The sequence below is a fragment of the Erpetoichthys calabaricus genome, chromosome 4 (assembly GCF_900747795.2).
Source record: "Erpetoichthys calabaricus chromosome 4, fErpCal1.3, whole genome shotgun sequence".
NCBI lineage: Eukaryota > Metazoa > Chordata > Cladistia > Polypteriformes > Polypteridae > Erpetoichthys > Erpetoichthys calabaricus.
The window spans coordinates 315,580,241-315,608,088 of NC_041397.2; the positions used below are offsets into that span (position 1 = coordinate 315,580,241).

General features: G+C 42.3%; 1 protein-coding gene and 1 long non-coding RNA gene across 2 annotated transcripts in view; one reads left to right on the forward strand and one right to left on the reverse strand.

The window, feature by feature from the left end:
- Nucleotides 1-9,919, forward strand: part of LOC114641115 (uncharacterized) — a 28,657-nt gene extending 18,738 nt beyond the window's left edge. Inside the window, exon 3 of the long non-coding RNA XR_003714250.2 lies at nucleotides 9,487-9,919. This is a non-coding gene — a long non-coding RNA (uncharacterized LOC114641115). The remainder of the gene's footprint in view (nucleotides 1-9,486) is intronic.
- The window catches only part of LOC114669708 (CD276 antigen homolog), a 258,191-nt gene that overhangs the window by 50,533 nt on the left and 179,810 nt on the right, over nucleotides 1-27,848 (reverse strand). The window lies entirely within an intron of this gene.

The window sequence follows — 27,848 nt, forward strand, 5'->3', positions numbered from 1 at the left end:
CACTACGTCTTTTGCATCCACGGCCCATGTCCCTGCGTCCATCCGGTTTTCCATTCTCGTTTAGTAATATGGATGCTTCACTATTTGTACTGACTTCTCAACCACTCCATTTGACTGAGGGACACGTGGGCTTGAAGTATTATGAAAAACTAGACATTAAGCCCGTTACAATAACGGGCACTAGAACAGTAGTCCATAAACATTAGTAGGAACAGTCAATATTAAATGGCAAGGGATCTTTTACCTCATTACAGGCATTTTACGGAAAAAATTTTATTTTCTCTGACAGTAATACTGGCTTTGCTGTCCGTAATATGCGTTTCATTTTCTGTCACAACAGTGGGCAATCAGCAGATTCTCCCCAGCAACTGATGTAATGTGCGTAAAAATAAATCTACTTTTACTTTACACTTTACCGGGCCAAGCTTTCTTAATCGCAAATCTGACCTCCTCGGAGTGAAAACTTGCACAACAATGGGGAAGCTGGTCTCTGCGTCTCAGTACCCGATTGGATTTTTCGTGTTTTCTGTTTTAGGTCTTACCTTATTTACCGAAACCCGATTGGATCTGCCGCGCGGTATTTTATAGGTCCCACCCTCTCTGTCTTGTGTGATGCGTCAGGCGGCCTTTGAAACAGCGCACCGTGCCCCGCGCATGCGCACTTCACCAGAAGACACACACACGGACACTGGACGCACACAGGGGTTTTATTAAAGAGGATGGTCCAATCTTTTCAGAATGTTTTGAACTTCTTATTAGCAAACTGTGGTCCATTATCACTAAATACCTCATTTGGTATTGCATGTCTTGAAAATATGGACTTCATGCATTTTATCACATCTGCAGTATCCATCCATCCATCCATTGTCTCCCGCTTATCCGAGGTCGGGTCGCGGGGGCAGCAGCTTGAGCAGAGATGCCCAGACTTCCCTCTCCCCGGCCACTTCTTCTAGCTCTTCCGGGAGAATCCCAAGGCGTTCCCAGGCCAGTCGAGAGACATAGTCCCTCCAGCGTGTCCTGGGTCTTCCCCGGGGCCTCCTCCCGGTTGGACGTGCCCGGAACACCTCACCAGGGAGGCGTCCAGGAGGCATCCTGATCAGATGCCCGAGCCACCTCATCTGACTCCTCTCGATGCGGAGGAGCAGCGGCTCTACTCTGAGCCGCTCCCGGATGACTGAGCTTCTCACCCTATTTTTAAGGGAAAGCCCAGACACCCTGCGGAGGAAACTCATTTCAGCCGCTTGTATTCGCAATCTCGTTCTTTCGGTCACTACCCATAGCTCATGACCATAGGTGAGGGTAGGAACATAGATCGACTGGTAAATTGAGAGCTTCGCCTTGCGGCTCAGCTCCTTTTTCACCACGACAGACCGATGCAATGCCCGCATTACTGCGGATGCCGCACCGATCCGCCTGTCGATCTCACGCTCCATTCTTCCCTCACTCGTGAACAAGACCCCGAGATACTTGAACTCCTCCACTTGGGGCAGGATCTCGCTACCAACCCTGAGAGGGCACTCCACCCTTTTCCGGCTGAGGACCATGGTCTCGGATTTGGAGGTGCTGATTCTCATCCCAGCCGCTTCACACTCGGCTGCGAACCGATCCAGAGAGAGCTGAAGATCACGGCCTGATGAAGCAAACAGGACAACATCATCTGCAAAAAGCAGTGACCCAATCCTGAGCCCACCAAACTGGACCCCCTCAACACCCTGGCTGCGCCTAGAAATTCTGTCCATAAAAGTTATGAACAGAATCGGTGACAAAGGGCAGCCCTGGCGGAGTCCAACTCTCCAGTTTCTGTAGCCGAGGATCGGACCGCCAAGGTCCCCGCCTTCGGCCACCACCCAACTCGCACTGCACCCGACCTCCTTGGCCCCTCCCATAGGTGGTGAGCCCATGGGAAGGGGGACCCACGTTGCCTCTTCGGGCTGTGCCCGGCCGAGCCCCATGGGTGCAGGCCCGGCCACCAGGCACTCGCCATCGAGCCCCACCTCCAGGCCTGGCTCCAGAGTGGGGCCCCGGTGACCCGCGTCCGGGCAAGGGAAAACGCCGTCCAAAATTGTTTTTCTTCATAGGAGGTTTGTTTAACCGCTCTTTGTCTCATCCCTCACCTAGGACCAGTTTGCCTTGGGTGGCCCTACCAGGGGCATAAAGCCCCGGACAACAGAGCTCCTAGGATCATTGGGACACGCAAACCCCTCCACCACGATAAGGTGACGGTTAAAGGAGGGGACATCTGCAGTAGTATTATTCAATTTGAATACTTCAGGGTTAGGAGAATAATAGGTTGATCCAATAAGATAATCTGTTTCATTACATATTGTGGGAATTTGATATTTAATAATAAGACAACAACCTACGAAAATTCTGTAATAATGAGAGTTTCATCCAATAATTTGGCAAGGCTTCTGCTTTATTTATCTTACCTTTCTCTGTTGTAGGAGGGGCTCTCAGGCTTCAGTTATGTTGGTATAATTCTAAAGGCCAATCTTTTTAAGAAACAGAATAATACAATTTATTGATAAACACAAGGATTATGGAAGTATGATAACTATGTATATATTGATTTATAAGACTGGACCCAGCCAGACTAGACAGACAAACATATAACACAGAGTGGCTGTCTGTTTATTGGTATTTAGAGTGTTAATTTATCTTGGCACACACACATAAATAGTTTAACAATACCAAGTATTTATGAATGATGTCTGATGTTGTAAGGAGTTGTTGCTTTATTGTTGCTCAAGGCTCAAGTGGAGGATTCTTAATGTGTTGGAGTGCACTCTTTCTGCTTCCTGAGGGGTATTTCTTTGGAGAATCTTTAAAGTTTGAGAAATGTTAACAGCTAACAACAATCTACATAGTTAGTGACCAAATACGTTTAGCTTAAACGTTGTTTGGAGGCTCACTTGAGCACATAAATGCATAGCTTTGTTAGCTTAGCCTGGCGTAGCTAAAGTTAAGATTATAAAACAGGATTTTCTAATGGCCAAATGTTACCAAAACAATTGCTCAACTTTACCTATGAAATGTAATCCCTGTGATCTGGTTTGGAGCGTACAGCGGTTTCTACAATCCCAAGCAGCACATGCGTGAGGCATCTTTATCCATTACTTCACTCCACAGCAGTGCCACTCGCAATATGGCGGCGACATTGACGTTAGATGCTGCTGGTCACGAGACATCTAGTAATTCTATGTCCATGGTGTTATACGTCCTGAGAGAGATTTAATCACACCCGGGGCCTGAAATAAAGGACAAGGCAGTGAGACATCATTTAAAACAAGTCCACGGACATCTAACTTAGCAGTTGTTAGACTGCTGTTGGTGGACACACTTCATGTGCTACCAACTCTTAAAACCACGTCAAGAGATAAGCAAAACACGCAGCTCGCCAGCAGCAAAAAGTCTGCCGATGATCAGAATGCTTCTCTTTAGCGTGCGTTCAGCCAAACTAACCCTTGTCCCACCCCACCCCCCCTTCACAACACGAGTGACAGATATGTGAAGTGGCAAAAAGACAGCTGCTGTACACAGGCAGAAAGCAGCGCGTGGATAACAGACTCAAAAGCGTTGGAGAGACAAAAAAGAAAAAGAGTAATCTAGGTGCAAATTCATAAAATAAGGAAAGTAATTATCAGCCCGGAACAAGTGGAATTGAAAAAAAGCACGTCCAATCGGGACTTTGGTGCTATACACATGCAGAGCAGGTTAAAGATTATGAAAGCAGTGGAATTCTAAAGGCTCAAAAAAAAAAAAAAAAAGTTGGCGTGATGCACATGTGGAGAAAGTTAAAGAATATGAAAGTAGGAAAATTAGAAAGTATAAAAAAAAGAAAGTACAGATTGCAGGAGTGCAAACAAATGGAAATTATTACTCGAAAAAGGGAAAGTAATCACCACGGACCAGGGGCCTCATGCATAACGCCATGTGTGGAACTCGCACTATAACATGACGTAAGCAAAAAAGCGGAAATGTACTTATGCACAAAAAAATGAAGATGCATAAATCTGTGCATTCGCCAACTTCCACGTTCTTCTGCTCCATAAATCCCGGTCTGCATGGAAATTAACGCACATGCACGCGCCTGCTGTCCTACCCCAACTCCTCCCAGAATTACGCCTCTTTGAATATGCAAATCAATATAAATAGCCCTTAAGCTCAGTGTGTTCTGTGAAAAGGCAATGGCAAAAGTATGAGGAAAAATAGAAGAATTTCAGCGAATACCAAGTGGAGGTAAAGAAAAACTTACTATTTGTTGGTTTAAACAGTGATATTAACAACAAAAGGAAGTTGATTGAGTGTCATAGCGTGTCGGAGAAACTCGAAAGCTCAAGTTCACAAAGTCAAACAGTGTCCCAAATAAAAAAGAAGTTGTCACATAACAAAGTCGGTGTGAAAAGGCGAGTCGTAGCCCTCCGTCTGAGTGTCATATGATAGCTTATTAGGATACAGAGAGAAAAAAAGGCACACAGTGTGAAAAAAGCATGAAATGTCAACTTTAATCTCGAAATTTCCACTTTAATCACATAGTTTATTTTGTCATTAAAGTAGAACATCATAAACTTCATCTTAAAATCGTTTAATTTCCTAGTTTATCAAATCCCATCGTAACTAAACTAGCACGTTAAATGCTTTGTTGTGTCTTTGATCTTATATGTGCTCTATGTGCCTGAATCACTACGTGCTGTTCCTCCAACAGGACACAGAATCCATTACATTCGTAATATTACAGCTCTCTGAATAATTAAAATACTGAGAAGTATACATGATATCATTTTCATGATGATATGAGTTAAAGCATGTTATTAAACATGGGAACACGGTGGCGCAGTGATTGTTCATGTCTTACGCAAGATGCTTGCTGCGCAATGCGCGACCTTCGATGAAATGGTTTATTACAGAAGTACTGTCTTTCAAACGTACTAACCCCCAATTCCTGTCCTTCCTTTTCTTTCTCCAAATACCCAATCGCCACACAATCGGCTCTGTAATAGACGTTAAGCCATCTGTAAGCTTAGAATGCCGATTCTTCAAAACTTTTAAGGAACATTGAAATATCTTTGTAATGTTTAATTATTCTATCCATCTATCCTTCCAGTGTCGCGCCAGCCACAACAAGAATACAGCACAAGGCAGGAACAATCCATGAACGAAGCTCAAGCTTCTCGCTAGCGCTGCGGCACCATGTTGTTAAAGTTTTATCTGTATAATAAATAAATTTTGCTGCATTTAATCTTAAAAATGATAGTGTCATCATATATAAATATGCACTTTATAAAGTGGCTCAGGTTGTGCAATATTATAACTGTATCATAAGTACAATTACCTCACAGTAACTTGCAAGTACAAACAGTTCTACAAGGATCACTTGATGGACTGATTGAGTGCGTTTATAGTTCTTGGGATGAAACTGTTTGTGAACCGCGAGGTCCGTACAGGAAAGGCTCTGAAGCGTTGGTCGGATGAAAGCAGTTCAAATACACAGCATGGCTGAGGCAGCGTGTGCTTGATGCTGTATACCGATAATTCTCTTTCCGATCAGTTGCTGTAGATCTGTGATTCACACTCAGATACAGTGATATAAATACTCTTGAGTGGTGCAGTGAGAGTAGTATGGAAATAGATGATCCGCTGTGGCAACACCTAATGGGAGCAGCTGAAAGAAGAAGAAGGTGCAGTGAGAGTAACAACGCTAAAGCAGTTATGGTATTTAGAATAGTTTGACCATTCTGTGGACCATTATATTGTTACAGGTTAATTACAATCTGATGCATTAAACTAATAAACAATACGCGGTTAATTTCAGTGTGTTTATAAAGCTGCGTCAGGGATGTGGATCTAAAAAAGAAAGGGAAACCACACAGGAACAGTAGCACTGCTTTAACGCTGAGTGCCACCAGTCTGCAAAACCAAATGGAGAACTTGCGTACTCCAGGGTATAAGCTACGGTGGAAATGTACGTGGCTTTACGCCAAGTTTAGGTTTTATACATCGCGATTTGAACGTGGAAACGTTCTTCTGGCAACATTTCTGTGCGTACGCACCGTTTACACATGAGGCCCCAGGTGTCATTGAAACAAAAGCAGGATAAAGCGAGGTCGGAAATAAAAGACAGAGTAGAAAACAAAGGAAAACGTCATAAAGAGCTTAAAAAACAAGGGGCCAAACACATGCAGAGCAGGTTAGAGATAATGAAAAATGGAATTCAAAAGACTCGTAGAAACCCATGTAGTGCAAGATACAGAATGTGAAAGCAGAAAAAAAACGACAGTGTCAAAACAAAGACAGTAATCATCGCATTAGTGCAAAGAAAGAGAAATTATTACTCAGAGAAATAAAGAAAAGGCGAATAGAGATCGAATATATGGACATAGGTGATATGTCAGAAGTATGTAAATATTGTAAGGCTTTGAAGTTTAAGTCAAGAGAATTTCAAAAACAGAGTTTACCTCACATGCATTTATTGGTTACTTTGCAAAAAAAAAATGATTAACTGCTGATGATGTCGATCGTTTTGTCTATGCTGAAATTCCAAACCGAGAAACCTATCCTGAATTATGGTATAAGGTCATTAAACACATGTCTCCCGGACCTCATTTAAAAGATTCAGCACATTGGGACTCGAAAGATTCCAAATATTGATTTTACAGAAGTTCTGAAATAAAAGTGAAACTAATGAAATAGCAACAATTCAAAGAAAAAAAAAATATTAAAAGTGTGTTTCCGGAAAAACAAAAAACGGGGGTTGGCGAGCAAAGCGAGCAGGGGAGCAAAGCCCTCTAGTGTGTGTGTGTGTATGTATATGTATGTGTGTGTGTGTGTGTGTGTGTGTGTGTGTGTATGTGTATATAATATATATATATATATATATATATATATGTAATATAACATTTCCATGACTGACAGTCAACGCACAGACCAAATCGCTGGACCCAAAGGGCTGAAATTTTGACAGTGCATTCCTATAATTACATGGATAAATGCTAAGAAAGGATCCTCTTCTGAATGTTTCGACTTCAAATATGCCAAAAGACCCGCATCTCCTACGCCTGAAACTGACGCCTTATTTTCATCTTCGTCAAACCAAGAGTTACACCAGGTTTTACCAACTCAAACACAGAAGAAAATAAAAAAACTCAGGGCTCGATACACAGATAACATCCGAAAGAATCAAATAAAAAAATCTTCTGAAAAGAATCCTACTGCTCATCGACAAGCAGTTTGCAAGATTTCAGAAATTACATCCTGAAGCTCACAGGCAAGCCGCTACCAATTATCAACACACGCATCTTGAGAAACACAGAGATTCAGTCTCGGTATCATACAATACCTGAAGGAGACTAACTATGATGTTCAGACTTTGGACAAGTTCATGACTGAAAATGAGGCTATGTAATGGCACTAGACTGCAAGTCAAAGCCCTGCATTAAAATGTAATCGGAGCCATTATTTTGACTGGGTGTGCTCAAGGAGAAAAAGTGTTCGTGCCATGCATTCCTCTAATATCCAATGATATCCCCTTTGACTTTAAGAGACTGCAATTTCCCCTCAAAGTATGCTTCGCTATGATGATAAACAAGTCTCAGGGCCAAACTTTGAAATACGCTGGCATAGATTTAAGGGAAGATTGTTTCTCCCACTGTCAGTTTTACGTAGCTTGCTCACGTGTAAGTTCGCCCACGAGCCTGGTAATATTAGTGCCGCCCAAAAAACAAACAAAAAATATTGTTTATAAGGAAATCCTCTAAAAACCAATTAAATATTTACACTCCCATGGCGTCAAAAGTTCCACGCGAACAAAGTCACGGGCAATAACTATAACTTCAAATATATATTTCCAAAAATAAAAGTATATTAAAACAGAGTCCCGCACGGACGAAGTCGCGGGTAAAAGCTAGCATATGTATACTGTATATACAGTTGTGCTTGAAAGTTTGTGAACCCTTTGGAATTTTCTATATTTCTGCATAAATATGACCTAAAACATCATCAGATTTTCACTCAAGTCCTAAAAGTAGATAAAGAGAAACCAGTTAAACAAATGAGACAAAAATATTACACTTGGTCATTTATTTATTTAGGAAAATGATCGAATATTCCATATTTGTGAGTGGCAAAAGTATATGAACCTTTGCGTTCAGTATCTGGTGTGACCCCCCTTTGCAGCAATAACTGCAACTAAACGTTTCCGGTAACTGTTGATCAGTCCTGCACACCGGCTTGGAGGAATTTGAGCCCATTTCTCCATACAGAACAGATTCAGCTCTGGTATATTGGTGGGTTTACTCACATTAACTGCCCACTTCAGGTCCTTCCACAACATTTCGATTGGATTAAGGTCAGGACTTTGACTTGGCCTTTCCAAAACATTAACTTTATTCTTCTTTAACCACTCATTGGTAGAACGACTTGTGTGCTTAGGGTCGTTGTCTTGCTGCATGACCCACCTTCTCTTGAGATTCAGTTCTTGGACAGATGTCCTGACATTTTCCTTTAGAATTATCTGATATAATTCAGAATTCATTGTTCCATCAATGAAGGCAAGCCGTCCTGGCCCAAATGCAGCAAAACAGGCCCAAACCATGATACTACCACCAGCATGTTTCACAGATGGCATAAGGTTCTTATGCTGGAATGCAGTGTTTTCCTTTCTCCAAACATAATGCTTTTTATTTAAACCAAAAAGTTCTATTTTGGTCTCATCCGTCCACAAAACATTCTTCCAATAACCTTCTGGTTTGTCCACGTGATCTTTAGTAAACTGCAGACGAGCAGCAATGTTTTTTTGGAGAGCAGTGGCTTTCTCGCAACCCTACCATGCACACCATTGTTGTTCAGTGTTCTCCTGATGGTGGACTCATGAGATGTGAGAGAGGCCTTCAGTTGCTTAGAAGTTACCCTGGGGTCCTTTGTGACTTCGTTGACTATTACACGCCTTGCTCTTGGAGTGATCTTTGTTGGTCGACTACTCCTGGGGAGGGTAACAATGGTCCTAAATTTCCTCCATTTGTACACAATCTGTCTGACTGTGGATTGGTGGAGTCCAAACTCTTTAGAGATGGTTTTGTAACCTTTTCCAGCCTGATGAGCATCAACAACTCTTTTTATGAGGTCCTCAGAAATCTCCTTTGTTCATGCCATGATACACTTCCACAAACATGTGTTGTGAAGAGCAGACTTTGATAGATTCATGTTCTTTAAATAACACAGGGTGCCCACTCACACCTGATTGTCATCCCATTGATTGAAAACACTGGACTCGAATTTCACCTTCAAACTAACTGCTAATCCTAGAGGTTCACATACTTTTGCCACTCACAAATATGGAATATTCAATCATTTTCCTCAATAAATAAATGACCAAGTATAATATTTTTGTCTCATTTGTTTAACTGTGTGTGTTAGAGGACCATCTTACAGGCTCAACGAGACAAGAGAGGGCGATGCCACTAACATCATCACCTTCTTCTTTCTCCACAGTGCCAAGAAGCTGCCCAGTGATGGCATTTGACCTCAACCCTTGAGATCCAGCTGCCGTAAAACCCCAGAAGTCCCAGAAAGAGGCATCATTACTGGCTTGAGAAAACCACTGGACCAGGCTCCACTAGCAGCGACAGCTTCCAGAACTTCATTTAATGGAATTCCTGTATACAGGACATAACACTGAAGAGCATCTTTTTATTTTTTGTTTATTAGGTTTGTCCTCAGACAATAATAAGGATGAACCAGTTGTCACCCCAAAATTTCACTGTCTGCAGTATGGAATAACTAAGAAAGAAGGATAATTGGATTGTTGAAATAATAAAAAAGTAAAAAGTTTTATTCTTCTTAATGGTTAAAATAAAAAAAAAACAAACACAATAGTGTGTTTAGCAATATTTCAATAAGAAAATAAAAAGGTTGTAACTATTTACATCCCTGGCTGAGAGATAATTTGTCTGAGTATCATGCATTTGTGTTAAAGATCTGAACTTATCACTGGAGACCTTAGCATGACATACATACAGCTCGAGGTCATTTCATCTCAAGCACTTGGAGAAGGAGGATGGCAAACACATCGAACTGCGAGTTTGCCTAGAAATTGACAAATTGGAAGCATCTGTTGTGAACTGGAGTCCCAAAGCACCCAAGTTTTAAAAACTTGCATAACCACTTCCAATTAAGACCACTAGAGGGGGATATACCGCCAAACACCCGCTAGATAAACAATAAACACAGAAACTGCATAAGAAAAAGAATTTATTTTTCACAGAAATGTTATGCCACACAGTTAAGCTCTGTAGGAACCTCCACACAGGGCATCCTGTAATGGCGTCTTCATGTGCCAAAATGTAGAGGCCATGATTATGGAAGATCAGTTATTTTTAGATAGATAGATAGATATTTTATTAATCCCAAGGGGAAATTCACATACTCCAGCAGCAGCATACTGATACAAAAAGCAATGTTAAATTAAAGATTGATAATAATGCAGGTATACAGACAGACAATATCTTTGTATAACATTAACGTTTACCCTCCGGGTGTAATTGAAGAGTCGCATAGTTTGGGGGAGGAACGATCTCCTCAATCTGTCAGTGGAGCAGGACGGTGACAGCAGTCTGTCGCTGAAGCTGCTCCTCTGTCTGGAGATGATACTATTTAGTGGATGCAGTGGATTCTCCATAATTGATAGGAGTCTGCTGAACACCCATCGCTCTGCCACAGATGTCAAACTGTCCAGCTTCGTGCCAACAATAGAGCCTGCCTTCCTCACCAGTTTGTCCATGCGTGAGGCGTCCTTCTTCTTAATGCTGCCTCCCCAGCACAACACGGCACAGAAGAGGGCACTCACTACAACCGTCTGATAGAACATCTGCAGCATCTTATTGCAGATGTTGAAGGACGCCAGCCTTCTAAGGAAGTATAGCCGGCTCTGTCCTCTCTTACACAGAGCATCAGTATTGGCAGTCCAGTCTAATTTATCATCCAGCTGCACTCCCAGGTATTTATAGGTCTGCCCTATCTGCACACAGTCACCTCTGATGATCACGGGGTCCATGAGGGGTCTGGGCCTCCTAAAATCCACCACCAGCTCCTTGGTTTTGCTGGTAAATAATAATAAGTCATTACATTTATATAGCGCTTTTCTCAGTACTCAAAGCGCTATCCACACAGGGAGGAACCGGGAAGCGAACCCACAATCTTCCACAGTCTCCTTACTGCAAAGCAGCAGCACTACCACTGCGCCACCTGTGGTGTTCAGGTGTAGGTGGTTTGAGTCACACCATTTAACAAAGTCCTTGATTAGGTCCCTATATTCCTCCTTCTGCCCACTCCTGATGCAGCCCACGATAGCAGTGTCATCAGCGAACTTTTGCACGTGGCAGGACTCCGAGTTGTATTGGAAGTCCGATGTATATAGGCTGAACAGGACTGGAGAAAGTACAGTCCCCTGTGGCGCTCCTGTGTTGCTGACCACAATGTCACAATGTAACTTTAATGTTATTGTCTATGAACTTGGCATTTCAGTAGGCACTTTTTCCCCAGTCACCCATACTCCTTTGATGTCAAAGGTCAGTTCCCAATGGATTTCCTGAGTGTTGACACTGCATCAGACAGCATATTGTTAGGAATTCAGCCATGAGAACAGGGACCTTCTTAGAGAAAATCCCATTGACATGTTCTCAAAGACTGTTACTGCGGATAAAATGTTGGTTCATCACATGACCCGGAAAAGAAAAGAATCTGTGACATGGAATCATACGGAGTTCCCATCCCCCAAGACGTTCTGTGTAAAGCAGTTGGCCGAATAAGTCATGGCAGAAGTTTTCGGGGATACAAGTGGTGTTCTGCTGTTGAAATTCATGCCACACAAGTCAATCATCATTGGGGAAACCTACGCTTCCACAGTGGAGTCATTACATGAAGCCATCAAACAGACACATCATGGGAAACTGTCAGCAGGTGTGATATTCCTTCACAGCAACACACCATCCCATAGATCTGGAAAAAAAAAATGAAGGCTGCTATCAGCGAATGAGGCTCCATAGAAGAACCACGAAATGTGCATACACCCCTTTCCACACAAAAATTGGTATTTATAAAGGAAACCTTGATGGGAGAACATATTGGCAACCAACAGTGGGGACCAGAGAGCCCCAAACACAACCTCACAGACACAAGTGCCTTTCAAATAAAACTGGTTTATTTTCACAGTTACCTTCCATAAAGGTTCCAATAACACAACAAACATAGTGCTTCTTAGTTTCTCTCTCTTCTCCTCTTCACCTTCCAGCTTTGTCCATTTCCACCCAACTTTGTTCTGGAAGTACTTCCTGGGCTAGGGCATAGCCTGATAGAAATACTTCCGGATCAGTCGGAAGTCCCACCATATAGGGATTGTTAACCCCATCATTTCCCCCTGGGAGTCCCCCCAAGAACACCACAGGACTGCATCAAGGGACTACAGGTTCCAGTATGCCCTGTGTGATATGTGTGGGAACTTTAAGCCCGGGGGGTTGCTACCTAACATCCTGGGGGAGGAAATGTACCAAATCAGTTGTCCTCCCCAGTTCTTCCATTATTCTGGTCTCCTGGCCAGGTACTCCTCCTCTATCTAACTCAGCTGGGACACCAGTGTATCCATTCTGGCATTGGCATCCCCTGCCTGTCTTCTGGGCATGATAGGATGTTTTTTACCCTGTTTCTTGGAGTGGCATAGGGCTGGCCTCCCATTCGGATAAGGAACCATGCTCCTCCCCAACCAGGCTACCCACTCGTGTATCGTCCATTACAGTGTATATTTACAGCACTCTGTCCCATGCGTATGCAACATTTTGGAGAAACTGGAAAATGGCAACACCCTTGATCAAGGAGGGAAATGCAGCTAAACCAGGTAAATAATAACTTACACGTATAAAAATATCCTTTAGTCATTATTACAATATGTGTTAACATGACAAACAAGCCTAAAAATTAATAAATGCAGAGTTTCACACATGTGCGTGTAGGAGGACGTTGTATAGACCAAGCAAAGGTAATTCCATGCCAGGCCAGGTGGTGGCAGAGTGCATTAAACCTCCTGTTATCTGTACAGTCCAGCCACGGGAAAACCTGGACGATTCAGAACTGGTGACATCGCTTCCAGCACCCAGAAGAACATCAGGAGATTGGAAGTCAAACCAAAACTTAGACTATGCCACTGTAATAATGAACAGACTTGACACACTTAAAAAGGTTTGGGGCAGCCAGCCGTGTAATATTCCTGGCTGCAAAAGGCTTTTCAATAGCACAGAGATGTTCACAATACTGAGTCCAAAACAGAACTGCAGAGGGTTTGCAAAGATGGTGGCTTTAAGGGATCAGACCGGAAGTGATGTTAGGGAACCAGAAGTGATGTTCTTCTGACGTCAGTCTGTGCGCCAGACATGATGTTCTTCTGGGCTCCAGAACTGGACTGAATCAGACAAGTTTTCTTCCCATGGCTGGTCTGTAGAGATAACACGAGAAGGTTTAGTGCACCCCGTCACCCCCTGGCCTGGCGTGGAATTACTTTTGCTTGGTCCACACAACGTCCTCCTACTCGCATGTGTGTGACAAGAGTATATTAGTTCCCTTTTAAGAAGGCCAATGCTGTGTATTTGCAATGAAGAACTTTTTATTTTTCTGGTCAGTTTAAATTTATATCGGCTAACCGTTGTTACTTCTAAGGATTAAACATCAACGAACAATAAAAACACAGACGTGGTTCACTCCCTGCATATGCAACACTCTAAATCTCAGGCCTGAAAACGTATTCAGTTCAACACAACATGGCTTGTTTGGCACGGCTTGGAAAAATGGTCATATATAAAGGCAATGAAATTTTGCCCATGGTGATGACTGGCTTATGAGCTGATTTAGACTTTCATGAGCCTTTGTCTTGGAACTATGTGCTAAGATGGGCCCAACATTAGAAGGGCAGATCACCTGAAAATGGGCTACAACTGCTTATATTCTGCTTTTAACAACAGTTGGCTTCTGTCAAGAGGCACTTACCAAAAGGACTGGCCGACCAGTCAGGAAAATTTCAGTCAAGCTTCATCTCTATCATGTCCACTGTGCAAGAAGCCATAAGCCAAGTGATTAGGTGCCAAATTCAGTGTGGGTGTACAGGCAACAATAAAGGTGATTTGCAGAACTGTCTGATACTCCTGTCATAATTATAGTAAATAGTTAATTAGTTCCATCCATCCATCCATTTTCCAACCCGCTGAATCCGAACACAGGGTCACGGGGGTCTGCTGGAGCCAATCCCAGCCAACACAGGGCACAAGGCAGGAACCAATCCTGTGCAGGGTGCCAACCCACCGCAGGACACACACAAACACACCCACACACCAAGCACACCCTAGGGCCAATTTACAATCGCCAATCCACCTAACCTGCATGTCTTTGGACTGTGGGAGGAAACCGGAGTGCCCGGTTCCTTTCTGCTTATTTAAAGCCTGATTTTCAAATGAGTTACAGTTTTTTGTAGCATAAACTTCATTAGTTTAATATCTAAGCTTTTTTTTATTTAGCAGAATATTAATACATATTAAAGTTTCCTTGCTTATTGAGTCTCATATTTCTAGTTTTGACCTGTGCATTTGTCTGCAAGATTGAAGCAAATCAAAACTTGATGATATAAAGAACTCAACTGCTTTTGTACTTTGGTAAAAAAATAAATATTTTAGAATGTTAACTCTATTAAAGAAAACTAGAAATAATGTACATATTTAAGATTTAAATAAAACCATTTAAAATAGAGACAAATCCAAACTTACATTGATACTTTTAAACTGTACCAGTTGGTGGCAGCATTAACACAACTCAGTTTAGATCCCAGTGTAGTTTAATTTACTGTCAGGTACAGTAGTTTCAGTGTTGTACAATAAACCATAATGTTGCTCCTTCAAAGCATGGCTAAAGATTTTAGAATGCAGAAACAGCTATATAATGATTTAATTTGTAAAAATGCCCACTAAGGTACCAAGACAATGAGCATCCACCTCTTGAACTTAAATTGTGCTGCTGCATTTTACTTTCAGTAAATAAACAAAAGAAAACAAAACAAAAAGGTGTCTTGATTCAGCAATTAAAATTATAGTATTTATTTGAAACAAGGTTGCACATAATAACAATAATAACAAAATATATAATTTTTTTAAAGTAAAATGATTTACTTTAGTTATAAATGCACTAAAAAGCAAAACAAAAATTCTTTAAACACAATTTTCGTGGTTGTATATCTCTCTATTATAAAAAAAAAAGCTTGCAACGAGACAAGACTTTTTCCCGGGGATAAGACGTGATCTTTTAGAGAGAGACAGAGAGACACATTCACTTCCCGTGAGTTGGACAAGTCACGTAATATTTACAACTTTCAGACTTAAGTTCCATGATACACATGCAGAGCAGGTTAGATATACAGTGGAACCTCGGTTTGCGAGCATAATTCGTTCCGGAAATGTGCTCGTAGTCCAAAGCACTCGTATATCAAAGTGAATTTCCCCATTAGAAATAATGGAAACTCAGATGATTTGTTCCACAACCCAAAACTATTCATATAAAATTGATTAATACAAAATATAAAGTAAAAATACATAAAACAAATTAACCTGCATTTTACCTTTGAAAAGAATCATGGCATAGGGTGGCGCAGTGGGTAGCGCTGCTGCCTCGCAGTTGGGAGACCTGGGGACCTGGGTTCGATTCCCGGGTCCTCCCTGCGTGGAGTTTGCATGTTCTCCCCGTGTCTGCGTGGGTTTCCTCCGGGTGCTCCGGTTTCCTCCCACAGTCCAAAGACATGCAGGTTAGGTGGATTGGCGATTCTAAATTGGCCCTAGTGTGTGCTTGGTGTGTGGGTGTGTTTGTGTGTGTCCTGCGGTGGGTTGGCACCCTGCCCAGGATTGGTTCCTGCCTTGTGCCCTGTGTTGGCTGGGATTGGCTCCAGCAGACCCCCGTGACCCTGTGTTCGGATTCAGCGGGTTGGAAAATGGATGGATGGAAGAATCATGGCTGGTGTGAGTGAGTTTCTAAACTCTTGTGGGATTGCACCCAACGGGACGACACGCGGAAGAGCATCCCAAAGCAATCACAGTCTCCCAGCGCTGTAGCAGTTCGCTGTAAAAGCGAATCCAAAAAGATCGCGGACATGCTATAAGCGCCTGCCATCGATGGGTGATACAAGGAACATTATAAATGTGCAGTGTCTGTGTATAGGAGAGCGGCAGATCCCGCTACAAGAAATAACCGTGCTGTTGCTGTTTCAAGCTGAGTAAAGCTTGTGTTGCTAAAGTACTGAGACTCAGCTTCGTGTTTTAGGGTGCAAGACGGGGACTCGAACGTCACAGCACACATGCGCGCGTGAGCACACACACACACGAGCGTGCACACACACACAAGCGCACGCGTGCACACACACATACACACACACGCGAGCAAGCACACACACACACACGCGCACGCACACAGTCACAATGCTAATGCTGCAGTAAACAGTATACACTCATATGAATGTTGACTATATGAGTGAGGCACGCCGACTCAGACGGAGAATAGGAGACGATTGCCCACAATCCCGCAGCGAGAGAGAGAGAAGAACCATTAGCTCAGTTGTGATCACATAAAGCTCAGCAGACACAGCGTATACATACTACTCGTACTGCAAGACCTCGCTCATTTATCAAGTCAAAATTTATTAAAAATTTTTGCTCGTCTTGCAAAACACTCATAAACCAAGTTACTCGCAAACCGAGGTTCCACTGTAATTGAAGTAGGAAAATTCGAAAGTCTCATAAAATGAGAGTGTTAGAGAGGTATCAATTATAAAGAGACACGGATCACATTTAAGGGCGCACCTCCCAGCATGCATGAGAGTGTCTATTATGGGATGTTAAAAAAGTGAAGAAGGTGCGTGAGTGTTGCAATAGTCAATCCGCAAAAGAAACATTTATTTGTTATAAGTAAGAATCAGCAGTGTACCGAGTTAAGATAAGTGTGCGTTGATGACCAGAGACCACATACACAAATACAAATACACCTATACCTATTTGAATGCAGGTGTATATCTCCAAATAAATAAGTTCAATTTCAAACTAAGCTGCTGTGTGGAATATTCTGCATCATTTGCCAGTGTCCTGATCGACACTCCGGAGTGAACACTATAAGTCCTGAACATACGAAAGATAAAGTGGTCCTTTGCTACAAAATTTGGTCCTTCGAGCCGGATAGTGTGTTTACAAAGGAAGAAGGATGTCGGAGTATCAGTCCTACAGTGACCGTCCTCGACGCTTGACCCGTCCACCAGCCTATCTTAAAGAATTTGAAGTTCAGTATCCTGGTCAAGTTCCTTTACCACCTGTGGCCCATACAGCATGCCCATCACCTGATAAGGAAAGGTATCAAGAGTATACCAATAAATACTACATCCCAATGAAGTCAACAAATCACTTTACAGCCTCATCTCCTACCAGTCAGTACAGTTCCTTTGGAGGAGAGAATAGATTGTACACTACAGTAGATCGGTGGGATGTACAAGATGTGAAAACACCTTTACTTCAAACAGAAGATACTGATTCCTTACCACTGAGATACAACTTAGTTATTCACGACCTTGAACTTGAGAATCAACAGTTAAGACAGACTACACAGTCCATGAGAGAGGAGATCAGGCGCTTATGGGAGATGCAGGTAGGCATTCAAGAGCAGTTAAAATTAAATCAACAACTGCCCTCAACCCACAGGCAACTGACCCAAGATCAAGTTCCCCCAGTGCCTGCACCCAGAACTCGTATTAGATCAGCAGAGAAGATTGCCTTTAACTTTGATCGAAATACTCCACCACTACCCGCTCCGAGGCGTAGACAAGTGGCAGATAAACAAGAAAGCGCCTCTCTTGACGACAACGAACCTAGTACGGGCCGAAACTTCATTCATCATAGACCATCAGGAGAGCAGCAAGCTCTTATGGTTCCAGAACCCCCAGGCATTCAATACGTATGTGAAGAATCTTCTCCTATGTATGGATCTGTAAACCATTGCTCTCCACAACCAAGTTTTTTATTGCATACTCCTATTAGACAATATCAAGATTTTCGGAAGTTGGAGCCACTAGAACTGTCTCAAACCTATTCAGTACCACATGAACAACACTGTTCTTATCCTCCCATGTTGCACTCTGCTCAAACGGAACAATAGCATGGTGTTATTAAGCAAGAAATGACGTATAGAGGTCCAAAACCAGCAATTCCACATTTCAGTCATAGGGATCCCAGTGAGTTTGCCCGTCTCAGATTAGCTCTGGTGAACCTACTGCCAGAAGATGCCACCAAGCTCTTTAAATATCAGGTGTTGTTGGATCATCTGAAGCTAGAAGAGGCATGTCTAATAGCTGACTCATTTCTGAACTCGGTTACTCCCTATACAGACACAATGGCAGCATTAACAGAAAGATTCAGACAACCTCATCACCTAGCTTTAAGCAAAATAGCCGCAGTTATGGACTCGCCTGATATTCAACCTGGTGATGCAGCAGGATTTGAAAAGTTTGCCCTTCAGATACAAGCCTTAGTGGGCCTACTCCAAACTTTAGGTCCAAAAGGTGATATCGAATTACATTGTGGCTCACATGTCGCTCGTTTACTAACCAAATTACCTTCGGAGTTGCGATCATCCTTTAGAAGACAAATGTGCTACCAACCAGGCACTATTTATACCCTTCTGGATCTAGCAAAATGGCTTAAATTTGAATCTTGGTGCCAAAACTATGAAGGCCAGACCAGAGGCAAAGGACACAAGGATCGAGCGATGCACAGACCAGACAACAGAAGAGATATAGGAGCTAAAACCCGACAGACCACTATCTTTAATGGCACAGAGCAATCTTTAGCGTCACCTACTTTGACATCATCAGCATTCGTGTCACAGTCTACAAGTAAGAAGCCTGAGAAGAGCAAAGTTTTCTGCCCATACTGTGATAGCACTGAGCATTACCTGAGTCAATGCTCTCAATTTCAACAGCTTAATAAGGAGCAGATAATCAACTGGATTAAAACTAAGAATAGATGCTGGAGGTGTGGACGAGCCCATCAAGCTGCTCAGTGCACACTGAAGAAACCATGTCATCTCTGTAACAGGAAGCATCTTCAAATCCTGCATGAAGTAAACGACAGATCACCAAAGGAAGAAACTTGTTTAGTGAGTTCTACAAGTGAAACTCTGTACCTAGATAAACCTGAAGGCTCCAGCCGTGTCCTCCTTAAAATAATCAAAGTTCGTCTACAACACCAAGATAAAGTTTTAGACACTTATGCTATTCTTGATGATGGATCAGAGAGAACAATCCTATTATCTGATGCTACCCAGAAACTAGGTCTGAAAGGAGAACCAGAGGATCTAATACTAAGGACTATTAGACAAGATGTGAAGACACTGCATGGTGCTTCAGTATCCTTCAGAATAGCTTCAGTTTTGCAACCTAAAAAGAATTATCTTATCACAAGAGCCTTTACAGCTGATCAGCTGAGTCTGGCAGAACATTCATACCCAATAGCAGACCTACAGCAACGATACAATCACTTAAAGGGTCTTCCACTACAACCTGTTCATAAAGCATGTCCTCTCTTGTTGATTGGAGCAGATCATCCACACTTGATCACCCCTATTGCACCTGTGCGCCTTGGACCACCAGGGGGTCCTGCAGCAGTTAAGACCAGATTAGGGTGGACATTACAAGGTCCAGCGCAACTACTTAAGGAGAACCTGCAACCACAGCAATGCCTTCATATTACCCTCACCCCTTTAATGTCTGAACTTTTCAGAAATGTTGAAAGACTCTGGCAAACAGACATCATACCTTACAGAAATGAGAGACTCCTAACAAGGTCTAAACAAGATCAAGAGGCCATAGATCTACTGCATGCGAAAACGATAAAGGTAATGGTAGATGGTGTAAACCGCTATGCCACACCACTGCTACGCAAGAAAGATATGCCTTGTCTACAAGCATACCAAGAAGCTGTTATGCCGAGTTTGCGAAGCATTGAAAGACGTCTGTCAAAGGACTCTACAAAGGTAGCTGCATGCAATAAAGAAATTAAAAAACTGGAGGAGGCTAGATATGTTATTAAGTTACCAGCAGAAACAATCACCTGCTCTGAAGAATCTTGGTTTATTCCTCACCATCTGGTTCAGCATAATGGTAAGAACCGGGTTGTATTCAATTGCTCCTTTAAATATCATGGACATAGCCTGAATGAATACCTGCTCCCTGGGCCCTCAGTCCGTCCCTATTAGGAGTGCTCTTACGTTTTAGGGAACATCCTGTAGCAGTAGGTAGCGACATTAAAGGAATGTTTCACCAAATCTGCCTTTTACCTGAAGATAAACCTCTTCTCCGTTTTGTATGGCGTAATTTGGAAAGTAGCATTTCCCCCCTTATCTATGAATGGCAAGTACTTCCCTTTGGCACCACCTGTAGTCCTTGTTGTGCAATTTTTGCTCTTCAACGACATGTAATGGACAACACTGAATCAGGGGATGAGATCCGATCCTTAGTTGAAAGGAACTTCTATGTAGACAACTATTTGCAGAGTCTACCATCGACCCAGAGGGCAAAGCAACTGATAGACAAACTAAGAGATCTTTTGTCAAATGGTGGATTTGACCTTCGTCAATGGACTAGCAATTTTCCCAAGATACTAGAACATCTGCCACAAGAAGCTCGTTCAATCAGTACAGAACTTTGGTTGTCTCAGGATCGATCAGATTCCACCAAATCCACTTTAGGCTTGAAGTGGCATTGTTCCTCAGACACGTTCAAGTACAAGTCTCATCCAGTGCAGAAGACAACTGTTACTATGCGCCACATATACAGAGTACTCGCCAGTCAGTATGATCCTTTGGGGTATATTCTTCCATTCACCACACGTTCCAAAGTTCTGGTCCAAAAATTGTGGGATAAACAAAGAGATTGGGATGACCCTATGTTGCCTGAAGATCTATTAAGAGCCTGGAATGAATGGGAAGGATGTTATACACCTGTTGATATGGACTTATTTCCTATTACCAGACAGATTCACATATTCTGTGATGCCTCTGAACAAGCTTATGGGTCCGTTTCTTACCTAAGAACCGAAGATAAAGATGGTAATATTCATCTTACCTTCATTATGGCCAGATCTAGAGTTGCACCAAAGCGTCGACAAACCATACCAAGACTAGAGCTATGTGCTGCGTTAAATGGAGCACAGGTAGCTAAACTCTTAGAAAATGAGCTTACTTTAACAATAAACCAAGTGGTTCTGTGGTCTGATTCCACAACTGTGTTATCCTGGCTTCAGTCTGAATCCTGCCGCTTTAAAGTATTTGTGGGAACCAGAATAGCTGAAATCCAAGAATTAACAGATCAACATTCTTGGAGGTATGTGGACTCCAACAGGAATCCAGCAGATGATATCACACGGGGTCGAACACTAGCTGAATTGTCTGTACCACACAGATGGAATCAAGGCCCATTATTCCTTTTTAAACCTGAGTCAGAATGGCCAGTAAGGCCAAATATTACGGTTCCAGAAGTTGAAGCAGAGCAACGGAAGAGTGTCTTCTGTGGTAGTACGGTGACGTCTCATCTAATTCCTAACCCTAAGGAATACCATACATGGATGGAATTAGTAGAAGCTGTAGCTCAAAGCAGGAGTGACCAAACCATTCCTACCGCTGAAGACTATCGAATGTCAGAATTTCTTATCTTTCAAAATTCACAGTTAGACAGTTTTCCTGAGGAATATATGTTGCTGAAGAATGGAAAGCCTGTTCCTGCCACCAGCCGACTTCTTACTTTAGCACCAGAGTTTGACACATCATGTCAGCTTATCCGAGTTGGAGGGCGATTGCGCCGTATTGAAGAGATTGAGCAGTCATCAATTCATCCTATTGTTTTAGACCCTCACCATCCAGTCACTAAATTAATTATTCAAGAATATGATGCCAAACTTCATCATCCAGGTCCAGAGAGAGTGTTTGCCGAATTAAGGAGAAATGTCTGGATCCTAAGAGGCAGAGAAGCAGTTCGCAAATTCCAACATACTTGCACCGATTGCCGTAAACAAAAGGCAAAGCCCCTTATCCCTAAAATGGCAGACCTAACCCTAGCAAGATTGAGGCTTCAAAAACCTACTTTTTTCAGCACTGGCATGGACTGCTTTGGACCATTTCAGGTTAAGATAGGTAGGCGTTGTGAGAAGAGATGGGGCATTATCTTTAAGTGTCTCACTACCCGATGTGTGCATTTGGATGTTCTCAATAGTATTGACACAGATTCCTTCCTAATGGCACTCCGAAGGTTCATAGCTCGAAGGGGCACACCCTACGAGCTATTGTCTGACCAAGGCACAAATTTCCATGGTGGAGTGAGGGAATTCAGAGAAACATTTTCCACCCTTAGTTCAGAGCTTCAGAAATTGCTTGCAAAGCAAAAAATCAATTTCCGATTTAACCCACCAGGAGCACCACATTTTGGTGGCGCATGGGAGAGAGAAATTCGGTCCGTGAAGCAGGCCCTTTACACCACAATAGGTTCACAGTCGGTGTCTGAAGAAGTACTTAAAACCGTTCTCATTGAAATAGAAGGAATCTTGAACAGTAAGCCTCTGGGGTATGTGTCATCAAACATTGCCGACTTGGACCCAGTTACACCTAATTTCCTACTGATGGGGCGGCCTGATAGTTCTCTACCACAGGTTGTCTATCCCGTTAATGAGCTGATGGGGCGGCGGAGATGGAGACAGAGTCAAGTGCTTACTGAACAATTCTGGTCAAGTTTTGTTAAATACTATCTACCCAGTTTACAGGCCAGACAGAAGTGGCATAAGGAGCCTGAAAACCTACTAGAAGGGATGGTAGTCATGCTCATTGATCCTCAGCTTCCTCGAGCACTTTGGTTAATAGGCCGAATTGTTAGAACCTTCCCCAGCCCAGATGGTCATGTAAGAGCTGTAGAGGTGAAGGTGAAGGATAGACTCTATACTAGGCCTGTTGCTCGTCTTATTCCCCTTCCTGACATTCAACATCAGGACTCTGATATTAATAAATTATAAGTTTAATAATATTTTTGTTTGAAATAAATAGCAAATATGCATAGCATATTTGGGGGCGGCAATGTTAGAGAGGTATCAATTATAAAGAAACACGGATCACATTTAAGGGCGCACCTCCCAGCATGCATGAGAGTGTCTATTATGGGATGTTAAAAAAGTGAAGAAGGTGCGTGAGTGTTGCAATAGTCAATCCGCAAAAGAAACATTTATTTGTTATAAGTAAGAATCAGCAGTGTACCGAGTTAAGATAAGTGTGCGTTGATGACCAGAGACCACACACACAAATACAAATACACCTATACCTATTCGAATGCAGGTGTATATCTCCAAATAAATAAGTTCAATTTCAAACTAAGCTGCTGTGTGGAATATTCTGCAGCATTTTCCAGTGTCCTGATCGACACTCCGGAGTGAACACTATAAGTCCTGAACATACGAAAGATAAAGTGGTCCTTTGCTACAGAGAGTAAAGATCGCATTAGCGCAAACAAATGGAAAATATTAATCTGAGAAATAACGGAACAGCAAAAAAAGAGAGTGAAAATTCAGGTGCTGTACAGGCTTTTAACCATTCGAAGTTCCGCATAAAATGCAGATCACGTGGCACGGCAGCAGCAGCCATCCAGCAGCTTCTCGAGCAAAGAGGAGGTGAATAACACACCTGTTACTTGTTTCCTATTGTATCATCGTTTAAGAGGGGTTTCGGAGGAGTGGCCGCATCTCCTTGCGGTGAGCTCACCCCCGCTGGTGCGGGGGCACGGGTAGGAGAGCGAAGTTCAGATTACGCGTGAGGGCAGCAGCAGCACGGCAACAGCTAATCGAGCAAAGAGGAGCTAAAAAAATGTATTTGTTTCCCATTGTATCACTGTTTAGAGGTGTTTCAGAGAAGCAGCCGCTGGTGAGGGGGGGAAAGGGTTGGTGAGTGAAGCGAAGCCCCCTAGTGACTAAATAAAATCGTGGGGCGCACATAAATTAAATGATTCAAACAATATTTGAAACTTGTTTAGCATGGTGGGGAATTACAATGTTGTTGTTTTTTTTTAATAGTTTATGATGAAAGTCAGTCATCTTCCAACCCACTATATCCTAACACAGGGTCACGGGAGTCTGCTGGAGTCAATCCCAGCCAGCACAGGGTGCAAGGCAGGAACAAACCCCAGGCAGGGCACCAGCCCACCGCAGGGCACACACACACACACCCATGCACACACACTAGGAGCAATTTAGGATCCTTAACCTGCATGTCTATGGACTGTAGGAGGAAACCCATGCAGGCACGGGGACAACATGCAAACTCCACGCAGAGATGACCCAGGAAGCGAACCCGGGTCTCCTTACTGAGAGGCAGAAGTGCTATGATGAAAGTAGCTATTCTATTAATTGATTGAATGAATTCATTTATGTGTGTCCCACGATTTTATTTAGTCACATATAATCACGAAACTGTGGTTAAAGAAAAATTTATATTTTGTTTTTTAGTGCATTTATAACTAATGTAAATAAAATCGCTTTACTTAAAAGAAAAAATGTATATATTTTATTTTTTGCTTTTTAGTCTTTAAAAGTATTACATAATATATCTTCTTTGCAGAATTATTTGAATACTAAAAAGAATTATGTTTCTGTTGAGGCTCTCAAAATATCGACAACAGAACGACAAGCTTATGGCCAATACTTCCTCACCGTGATCATCAAGGCTACTCCTTCGCAAGAGACAACAAGTAAAATCATCCCGCATATTTACCGACTGCTCTCGCTGGAAGAGGCAAGTGGGGGCAATCCGATGCATCTCTCACTCGTATGCTCCGATATCTCACTATATTCCATCTCCATCATTGTTGCGTGTGTGTTATTTGGAATCGCAAAACTATTGATTACGGAGAAATTTGTTATGAAATTGCATTGGTTTTGAAGCATTATTGTACTGTCATTGATACTGAACACGTATGCAAAATTTAAAAAAAATTTTTTGCCAAAAGTGGGTTTAAAATTAGTTGCAAGATTTGATCCTGACAAATAAACAGACGGAGGAGTCAAGTTAAGTACAATCGTTTAATAATAAAAATAGTAATACACACATGAAAAAAATGGTAGTACAGTGTATAGTCAATGTATAGTTTAACAATTGTTAATTGTAGGGAGAGCAGAACTGACTAGATGTGCTATTGTGTTGGCCTACTCTCGTGTGCCTTACATATGTTTAATGCATTTACCCAGAAAGACACAGACATAAAGACCTTATTCTCTGATACACTGATCATGAGTGATGCTGGCACAGCTTGGCGATCCTGAGTACTCCACAAAGGGACTCACTAGCTTTGGCTTGAACAGACCAGACAGGTATCCCATAGACACATGGAGACTGAGGCACCTTAGCTATAGTTGTTTACCCTAACAATCTGTTACTCCTTACCATGCTGTTTACTATTTGAGGCAATGTAAGAACATAAGAAATTTGACAAATGAGAGGAAACTATTCTGTTCATCAAGCCCATTTGTTTAGATAGAAGCTAAGCTGTCCCAAAATCTCATCCAGATTTTTCTTAAAGGATCTCAAGTTTTCTGCTTCAACTTTATGTCTTGGTAGTTTGTTCAGTATTCCCAGAACTTTCTGTGTAAAGAATTGCTTCCTGGCTTCACTCCTAAATGCACTTCCCTCTAATTTTCATTTGTACCATTAAATTGAAAGAATGTTGCTGGAATGTTGCTCTCCTTTATCAATGCCTTTGAAGATTTTGAAGACCTGGATGAAGGATTAGTCTCCTCTGCTTGGACTAAACGGGTTTATTCTCTGAGTCTGTCACACTACGACAGGCCCTTAAGTCCTGGTTGATCTCCTCTGCACAGCTTCAAGTGCTGCTATGTCTTTTTTCCAGTCGAGATGTGGTCTTACTGGTGTGTTATACAGTCTAAGCATGACATCTGTCAATTTTTTTTAACAATATTTTACAATATAGCCTAACATTTATTTGCCTTCAGTAATGAAAATGGTGATTCAACATAAACCCCTAAATCCTTTTCAGCGGTTGCTTCCTTCAGCTCAGTGTCTCTTATCTTCTGTTTATACAGTAATTAATGTTCCTTTTACCAGAGTGAAACACTTTGCACTTTTCTATGTTAAACTACATTTTTAAAATGTGCATCCAGTTCTGAAGAATGTCCAAGTCTTTCTGAATTGTTTTTGATGTGTCCTCAGTGTCTGATTCCTCCAATTTGAACAACATCTTCAAGCCAAGAATGAGTCGCCAGCTTAAGGAAAAGGAATTTGGACTATATGGAGATAATTAAGCCAAGTGAAACCTAAGCAAGTTGGAATAGAATAATGCCCACCTCAAGCTCCAAAGCCAAAGGTTCAGAACAGTCTGCTCTACCAAAACCTTAAGATCAACCATGCAAAGCAAAGCCTAACTCTTACTCTAGAGCCTAAGGCTAACTCTAGGCTCAAAAACCTAACTCTAAGCCTAGGGATAATTCTGTGGCTAAACTTAACATGCAGGTTAACCCTACTAGTGAGCCACTAACTCTGTGGGTAAGAAAGTCACAATCTGCTCACGCCAGTCAAAGCTCACTGGGCTCTCTGTAACCAATAGAGTTTAAGACTGATTTATACTTCTGTGTTGAGCTGCGCCATCAAAAGAAGTTTATACTTCTGTATCATTCCGTTCCACTAACAAATGCCTTAATGCTAGTTGGTGGTGTTTTCAACATGCAAGAAAAGTGAATGATTCATTCAGTTTTTGCCCTCCAGGATCACCGCTCCTCTTGTTACACATTTTCTTCTACTTGTACTTAGTACTTGTCCCTCAAATTTCTGATAAACTCTAGCTGCAGACCACCAGAGCTCCACTCCATTGAGAAGGTTGTCACCTTATATTATACGTCTCAGTGAACATCTGGATAGAGTATGGTTAAGATTAGGGTTGGGGGACGGTTATCTGACTCACAGCAAGTAAACTAAGGGACAAAAACCTGCCCAGTGCAGCTACTGAATCACGGACCAGCAGAGGTCTGAAGCTGCACCCATCTCCACATTTTTCCACATACATTTGCCAACTTTCAAATCGGAAGATGGACATTAACATGTTTCAGGAAATACATAATTGGCAAACTGGCCGATTGGAGTCGAAAGGGTCTGTGTAAGGTTCACATTGACATGATGTGCGGTCACAATTTTGAGGAGGTCTGCATCAGGCTACTTCATAGGTACTTCGTAGCCTACACGGACACTGGCATACCTACGGTGTAGGCTCAACGCTTAAGTATAAATCAACATTTACAGGAGCGGCCAGAAGAGAGCATCATCTGGCTCACTATTTGCAGACAGCAAGGAGATAAAATTTGAGGTGGTGAAGTGGTTTTCAGTTAGGATGGGTAGAAAAAGAGGGAGACAAGTATATATGGAAGTATATTTCAAAATAAATAAATAAAAATATTGTAGCAACCCTGAGTCTAGACATGAGGGTAACATGCTTAACAGGAGGCCAAAGAGGTGTGACTACCTGGAGAAGCTGACAGGGGGTGCACAGACATAACACTCTGGGTGCATCTACCAGCTTCTAAAGCCCATCAGCTCATGATGAGTCCCAGATGTAGGCCCTGGCCTTGAATCACCTCATGCAGCCAGGGAAAAAATTAGCATACAGGTTGCCTCAGACCCCAGATTAAGGAAATAAGGTGGAACAAAACTGCTGCAGAAGCCAACTTTATATTTTAGGGCAGTGCAGGATTTACGTATAAGCT